This window comes from Phoenix dactylifera, chromosome 3 (assembly GCF_051530095.1).
Source record: "Phoenix dactylifera cultivar Ajwa chromosome 3, Ajwa_hap1_PhDact_Kaust_v1.1, whole genome shotgun sequence".
Taxonomy (NCBI): Eukaryota; Viridiplantae; Streptophyta; class Magnoliopsida; order Arecales; family Arecaceae; genus Phoenix; species Phoenix dactylifera.
In genome coordinates, this window is record NC_143192.1 from 52,647,355 (window position 1) to 52,655,712 (window position 8,358).

General features: G+C 50.5%; 1 pseudogene across 1 annotated transcript; it reads right to left on the reverse strand.

Moving 5' to 3' along the window:
* Nucleotides 1-2,131: 2,131 nt before the first annotated feature.
* Nucleotides 2,132-4,818, reverse strand: LOC103706170 (subtilisin-like protease SBT1.6 pseudogene; annotated as a pseudogene). Its single transcript, XR_016399996.1, has one exon. The product of XR_016399996.1 is annotated as a subtilisin-like protease SBT1.6 pseudogene (transcript).
* Between the last annotated feature and the right edge of the window lie 3,540 nt (nucleotides 4,819-8,358).

The following is an 8,358-nucleotide window of genomic DNA, read 5'->3' on the forward strand; positions in this document are numbered from 1 at the left end:
GCGGCCGCCTCCTCGGCGTCCGCATACTGGTTCGCCCGGGACAACAGCTCCGGGAAGCTCCGCGGCAGGCGTTTGTCCAGGGAGAAGGTGAGTCTGCCCTTTCGGAAGCCACGCTTCAGGGCTGAAAGAGCCACCTCCTGGCTCAGGTTCCGGACTTCCAACGTAGCCTTGTTGAAGCGGGTAAGATAATCCCGCAAGCTTTCTCCCTCGTTTTGCCGGACATCAAAGAGGGAGTCGGAGACCAGTCGCCGCCGGCTACTGACGGCGAAATGGGTGATGAAGAGGCGGGTAAACTGATCGAAGGTCTGGATCGAGTTAGCCTCCAAGCCGGCGAACCACGCCCTTGCCGGGCCACGGAGGGTCGCCGGGAAAGCCTTGCAGAGGAGAGGACCTGATGCTCCGTGGAGGAGCATAAGGGTCCTGAAACTCTCGACGTGATCCCGCGGGTCCGCCGCCCCGTCATAGGGCTCGATCGCCGGCATTTTAAACCCCGGCGGATTCGGGGTCCGCAGGATCCTCGAGGCAAGCGCCGGTTGGGAGGAGATCTCCAAGTCGGCGAAGGGATCTTTAGAGTGGCCCTTCAGGACCTGGAGTTGTCGGTGGAGATCGTCCACCCGCCGGTCCAGGGAGCGCGACCGATGGGTGGGAGACAAGGAGCACCGAGAGGGGGACCGACTGGAGCGCGGGTTCCTTGAGGACTGGGGGGTCTGGGAACGCGCCCGGGCCCGCCTCTCGTACCCCGCGCAGCTCCGATGGGACGGTCCCGGCAGAATGGACCGTGCTCGAGAATCTTCCTCGCGCCGGCGCTCCTCCCCATGGGAGAGGAAGGAGCGCGGGTTAAGGAGGACAGGTGAGCGCTCAGGGAGCAGCGGCTCCTGGGCCCGCTGCGGCGCCCGAGACATCACACCCTGCAGGTTCTGCACCGCCTCCGCGAGGGTGCGAACCTGCTGGGCTAACTGGTCGAACTGAGCGGCTTCGACCATCTGAATGGGGGGTGGAACGGTGGAGTGTTGCTGAGAATGTGTTGGAGACGCAGCGGCCTCCCGGCCGGAGGCGCGAGAGGCCCCGCGACCGGAGGCATTGGAAGCTCCACGACCACCTCGCCGTGCCATTACGATCGCTCTAAGATTCGGCCCTTCCTCTAGCGCCAACTGTTGCTGGTGGTCCAAACCGAGAACGATTGGCACAGCGGTGTGAACGGGATTCCGTCTGAGTTGCCTTGGTTGGTGTTGATTGTGCTCCACCTTCCACCGGGAAACCTGCAAGCAAGCCTCGCACCACCACTGGGGTAGTGGGGGCCCTCCGACGATCAAGTCAGAGGAGATTGGAGGAGAAGGAGAGATAATTGCAGGTAGTAGGAGAATGCTCTGGAAGTTCTTGCTTACCCCCCCTTCTCCCCCCCCCGCAGCATATATACCAGGCTGGGGGGTCCTTCGGGGGGGTTGGTCATCGTGTGGCACGATGGAGTTGCCACTGACATGGCCGTTACAGGGCGTCGTGGGGCAGCGCTGGGTACGGCCGTGACAGGACGTAGTGGAGCTCCGCCTTGTACGGCTGTTACAGGAGATCGTGGAGCAGCGCCGGATACGACCGTTGCAGGGACAGAGGGTCGTGGCGTGCTTCAGGGGAACAGCCTGTCGTTGTCGAGAGATTGCCGACTCGGGATCGGATTGCTGGATCAAGGGGCAGCCGACTCGGGGTCGGGCTGCGAAGCCGAAGATATCCGACTCGGGGTCGGATTGCTGGATCAAGGGGCAGCCGACTCGGGGTCGGGCTGCGAAGCCGAAGATATCCGACTCGGGGTCGGATTGCTGGATCAAGGGGCAGCCGACTCAGGGTCGGGCTGCGAAGCCGAAGATATCCGACTCGGGGTCGGGTTACTGGATCAAGGGGCAGCTGTAGTCTTCTTGGGCGCGCGTGTCGGTCACGTGGGGCATGGTGGCTGAGTTCCCCCGTAACACTATACAATATCATTTATGGTAATTTTATCATACAAAAGCACTTTCTCAATCTGTTTACTAAACACAAGTTAAAGTGCCACTGCACTTTACAAATGTAGTTATCAAACAGCAAACATTTTTTATAAAAGCTTTACTTCCAATAGCTCTACTTTCAAAAGTTAGACTGCCAATAGCGCTCCCAAACAGAGTTTTAGTACTACAAAATCCCATGTTGAACATGCAACCAGCCCATCATCCTTAAGATCTAGCCCCACCGTGAGGGCGATCAACACACTATCAAACCTCAATAATTTACACTACACCCCTCTCGGTCTTCCTCGCAATCTTACTCTTTGTTTTTAATGTTTATTCTCTCACATTTGCACTGCACGCACTCCATTCTGCTGTCTTGGAGACAAGACCTACTTTGTCCCAGCCGGACCGGACCGGATACGGTCTAATACCCAACCCGGCCGGTCTCCCCCGCCCCCCCCCCCCCCCCCCCCCCCCCCCCCGACTGTATTCCCGTCACCGCGAGGGCTGGATCCGCGTGACCGCGATAGGGCTCCGGACCTCGTGAGTCCCATCCGACCACGTCAGGTACCCGTACGGCACCGGTCCGTCCGCGCCGTTTCCCTCTCCAGTCGCCGTCACCGTCACTGCGTAGCTCCGTTTCTTCACCCCCGCCGTGAATCCCAGCTTCCCGGGCCTCACCTTCACCGTCAACCCCTTCCCCACCACCTCGACCTTGGCCTTGTACACCGCCTCCGCCTTCGCGCCCACGTTCGTCACCGTCCGCACCACCGTCTTGCTCCGGGCGCCACCTGCCATCCCGTCGAACACCAACGAGATCGACGGGTAGTTCAGGTTCTCCGCAGCCGGCCGCTTCGCCGGGCAGCTCGCCGGAGCGTGGGTGATCACTTGGATCACATTCGGCCCGTACCCCAGAGCGCAGAGGAAGGCCACATAATCCTTGTCCCCGAGGTCGTACACCAGGCCGGGGTCCATCGCCCGGTCCAGGTTCAGGTGCCCGGCCCCGAAGTCCAACGGCGTCGCGGCCCCGCCGGTCGACTCGTCGGTCACCGGCTGGAGCCGGTTGTCCACTAGGGTCGCCGTGGTCATCATCGCCGACCGGATCGCCGCCGGGCTCCACGCCGGGTGCGCCGACTTGAGGAGCGCCGCCGCGCCGCTCACGTGGGGGCTGGACATAGAGGTCCCAGAGAGGATGTTGAACTCCGTCTTCCGGCCGTCGGAGTCTAGCCCCGTCGGCCCCACGGCGTCGGTCCACGCGGCGAGGATGTTGACCCCCGGGGCGATGAGGTCGGGCTTGAGGATCTCCGGGCTAAGGCCGTTCGGCCCACGGCCGGAGAAGGAGGCCACCACCGGAGCGGGCTTCACCCCGACCACCGTCCCCTTGAAGTTGATGGTAGCCGTGGGGTTGGCAGCGGAGGAAACGTAGGCCTTGAGGGCGTCGCCCTCGTCGGACCCGACGGCGCAAGCGGGCAGCACATGGGCGTCGCCGACGAGACCCTCGCGGTTGGAGATGCCGTTGGCGAGGATCATCCCAGCGCCACCAGCCTCCATGACGACGACTCCCTTAGCGACGCGGGGGCTGCTGCCACGGTCGCAGATCACGATCTTGCCCCGCAGCAGCTTGGGATCCAGGGAGTTCTCCATGCAGAGGGAGGCGGAGAGACCGCCGGACTTGCCCGGGTACACCAGGGGGAGCATCACACCGGCGGCAAAGGGCTTGCCGGAGTAGAAAGAGACCCCAGCGAGGCTGCGGCCGTCGCCGAGGACGACTTCGGCGGGGAAGGTTCGGTCGATGGTGCTGGCGCCGACGGTGGTGAGCCACGGGGCAAGGTTGGTGACGGACAAAGGGGTGGGGCCGTCGTTGCCAGCGGAGGAGGAGACAAAAACCCCTTTGGAGACGGCGCCATAGGAGCCGATGGCGATGGGGTCGAGGTAGTAGGGAGCGGCGACGCCGTCGCCGCTTCCAATCTGGATGGAGATGATGTCGACGCCGTCGGCGACGGCGCGGTCGAAGCCGGCGAGGATGTCCGAGTCGAAGCAGCCGGCGCCCTTCCAGCAGACCTTGTACGCGGCGATCCGGGCCTTGGGGGCGACGCCTTTGGCGATGCCGGCGGCGTAGCCGGCCATGCTGGCGCGGAAGGCGTGGCGGCCGGCGGCGGTCGAGGCGGTGTGGGTGCCGTGGCCGTCGGCGTCGCGGGGAGAGCGGAACTCGATGGTCCCATTCATGCCTGCGCCGCCGTTGGAGTCGTAGCCTTTGGAGAAGGAGCGGGCGCCTATGAGCTTTCGGTTGCAGAGGGAGGCAGGGAAGCCAGGCCCAGTCTCGCAGGCGCCGCGCCAGCGGGAGGGGACAGGGCCGAGGTTGCGATCGGAGAAGCTCCGGTGCTCGGGCCAGACGCCTGTGTCGAGGACGCCGACGATGACATCGGAGCCGTAGTCGGAGTCGGACCAGAGGCCGAGCCGGGTGCGGAGTCCGAGGAACTGGGGGGAACGGGTGGTGTGGAGGCGGCGGTGGCGGTCCTCGAAGACGGCGAGGACGCCGCGGTGGCGGGCGAGCTCGGCGGCGCCGTCGGGTTGGAGGGAAGCGGAGAAGCCGTGAAAGACGGTGTCGTAGACGTGGAGGAGTGGGAGAGGGTCCCCACGGCCGGCGAACGCCGGGGATGCGTACCAGTGGGAGTGGGTGGGGAAGATGGACGGCTTAGACCGCTGGTCCACCCGGAAGATGTACGTCTTCCTCTTCTCAGAAGAAGCAGCAGCAATTGTGGATTTCCCTTCCTCCTCCGCCATTGCTAGGGTTAGGGTTAGGAGGAGGAGGAGGGAGAGATGGGAAAAGAAGGAAGCCATCTCAGAGAGTAGGAGGAGAGTGTGAAGAGTATGATAATTTTTAGTGGATAAAAATATAGCAGCAGCGGTGGGGGCGAGGGGAGGGAGTGAAGAGTGGGTTGGTGGGGTCCGTGAGATAATCGCGGAGAGACACCATAATATTTATGTCCTTTTTATAGTTATACTAGATTGATGCTTCTTGATCCTGTTAGCCGCATCTATACTAAAATAAAATGAGCAGCCATTATAATAAAAAAAGAATTTAATTAAGCTTTGTCCACCTTTTCAAGAAGGGAAAAAAAATCGAAACTAATGAAAAACTTTTTTTTTTAGCAAAAAAAAATGAAAAACTTTGAGATTTGACCGTTTTCTACCCTTTCGGTCTCTCCTTCCTGATTCTTCTTGAAGACCTCATTAGAAGTTAGAGCTAATACCTAAATTTTTTTTTAGATTTTTTTTTGCATATATATAAACTCCAATATATATATATATATATATATATATATATATATATATATATATATATATATATATATATATATATATATATATATATATATATATATATATATATATATATATATATATATATATATTCTCGTAAAATACTTATTTTACATGTATATTTTTTTTTATTTTATATATATATATACTTATACAATCTAACGCCATTAAAAAATAAATAATTTAAAATTAAAATGACTGAAATATTTTTACGGAAAGACATGTAAAAAGAAAATTTTTTATGGATATACATTCAAATAGTAACTTTGTGAGGATATTCATATAATTACGCATATTTAAGAAAGTATACATTTTAAAAGAAATTAATAAAAAATAATCAAAATCTACTAAAGATAATTCATTAATAAAAAAATAACAAAAAATAAATCATGTTAATATCAACTCTTATTAAATAAATCATGTTGCTTTTACGAAATTCTCGCGTAAAAAACAAACAACAACTCAACATTTACAAATTATTAAAAAATATTTTACTAATCAAGCATCTACAATTAATTTAAATTTGATATATTTTAATCTTTTAAAAATTATAAAGAATATATAAATGTTATAGATTCAATAATGATAATTATATCAACATCAAATGAAGAATAATATTACCAAAATGATTACCTAATATTCCAACTTGACTGAGCCAAGGTTTCAAAAAAAAATTTGACAATGTGACTTGATCTTTTTCTCGTCTCCTTCGTCTCCCCTCTCTCTCTCTCTCTCTAAGGCCCCATCTCCTTCTTATTTCCATTCTATTTTTCTCAAACTCCATATGGTTATACCCCTAGAACCTAGAATTGTATGTCTCTACTGACTTTTCTACTGATTAAAACCAGACTTATGCACCATTTTTTTTTAGCAGACTTTTATGCACCGACGAAATGAAGAAAAATATCCATAAATATTCTTTTTTGATTAGTTTATCTTCCAATAACATTGTGGTTTGGAACTTAATGGAACTTAATTAGCCATGGCACAGCTCAAACAGTGAGATTTGCATCTTATGTGGAAGGTAGAATCAACACAAAAACGTCTTAAGTATTTAAATTTGTGAACATATCTCCAGTACAAGGAGGTGATTGAAGGCATGTAGGAATTTATCAGGGGGTTACGAAGATTAAGAAGAATGAGAAGGAGGAAGCAGAGTTTGGAGAAGAAGCTCCAACCTTCGATACAACAGAGCGAGCCACAGCAAGAAGGACCCCATTCCGGAAAGAATGTCTTCTTTCTATTGCTACGAAAGAGAGGGAGGGAGCCAAAGGGGTAGGTTTCTGAGAGCGTGGTGTTTTGCTTGAGTGGGAGGGGAGGTTGCCGTCCTTCGTACTCCTAAATTTGGTTGACTGAAAACTTAGAAGCTTATTACCACTTGATATACATTATTACTTTGGCATTCATCACCTTGAAATCTAATAAATACTAAGCCGATTTCGAAATAACATTTTTGCAAGTTAGAACTGCCATTACACACAGAATCAGAGTATAGTGATGCAACTTGACCTTGCAGTTTGTTGGTCAATATATAGAATCTATTTGAGGCGTATGGACCAACCAGCTAGGATGGAGAAAGTCTTGGTTTCCAGCAGAAACTTGCTTTCATTTGATCAAATTGAGGTTGAGAATGATCGACTAAAACCATGTCTATGTCTCAAAAATCAAAAGCCATAAAGGGTCTGGCAATAATAAGTAGACCACTTTTGACTATCTGATGTGGTTCCACCAAAGTGTCATGTCAAGCGGGTTGTTTTCTCTATCTCCGCATGATAGTGCGTAATAATCCGAAGATCATGCAAACAAAAATAGTTTTAATCATCAATTCTCTAGACCCAGTGATTCTCCCCTAGCTCGGTAGAGAGAGAGAGAGAGAGAGAGATGGTCCGAGTCAGAGCCACCTAAGCCCAAAGGTCAAGTAATTGGTATGGGTTGTGGTCCAAAGTGGCTACTTGACCACACTTAACAAGCTGCAAATCTAAGTTTTGAAGCAGTTGCCATCTCTTGTAGTTTCTAACCATTATTACTTGGATTAAAGGAAACTAGTAGATGCTCGCCATCTTTATCTCAAAGATTCAAAAAGATCATCTCTTCTTTGCAGTTTGCTCATGCATGTCATTTAGGAAACCAAGCTACCGATGGCAGCCATTTTTCTGGTCCAAGGCCGCTCGTTTGATTTCAAAATTTCCCAATAGATTTTGTCCGTTTAGTTATCATTGATGGCTTCTGGTTCTTACTTTCCTAGAATTTAATGAAATCTCTACGGCCACAAACCAAAAAGAAATAAATTGAAAACCAATTGCATAAATTTATAACAAGCTATGTTATGTCCAAATTTTAGGCTAACAAATCTTGTTTAAAAAAAGAGATGGTTGAATAAAATTCCTTTTCAACTTCTAAATCAAGAGCGTAGGAAGTACCCAACATAACAGCACCCAAAGACATTTATCACTTCTAGAAAAAGAATTTCAGCATTGAAGTTACACATAATAAAAATAATTATATTTTCTGCATAATTCCCATAATTGTTCCCTTGAAATTTAACACAACTTCCATTTCTTTTCCTTCTTTTCCTACATCTCGTATCGAGAAACAAACAATTATTTTTCTAGTAATACCAAACTTTTGTAGCTAAAAAATAGTAGATATATGAAAAATTCAAGGGCGCATGGAGAAAAAAAAATTACCAACGACATGAGCAAATGCTTCTAAATGTTATGGTCTGTTTCGATATTCATGCAGGATACTCCTACAAAAAAACGAATTTGTTGCCCTACCTAGCCTGCAATCTTCTAATAGTCCGTCCAAAATTCCAACATTAGTCCCAGCCAATCTGCTTGTTTAGTCTGCAGAAAAAGAATAAAAATCCAGAGTTTTTCAGGCTGAGAGGTATTGGATTAATATGGGTAATATCCAAATGGACTGCCTGATCTACGAATCGGCAGAAAATCTAATCCGATCCTACTAGACTACCCAAACAGGCTCTAAATCTAATGTTCCTACCATAGATTTCAATATATTAGCAGTACTTGGACAAAATTTGTACCAGATTTTCTTACAA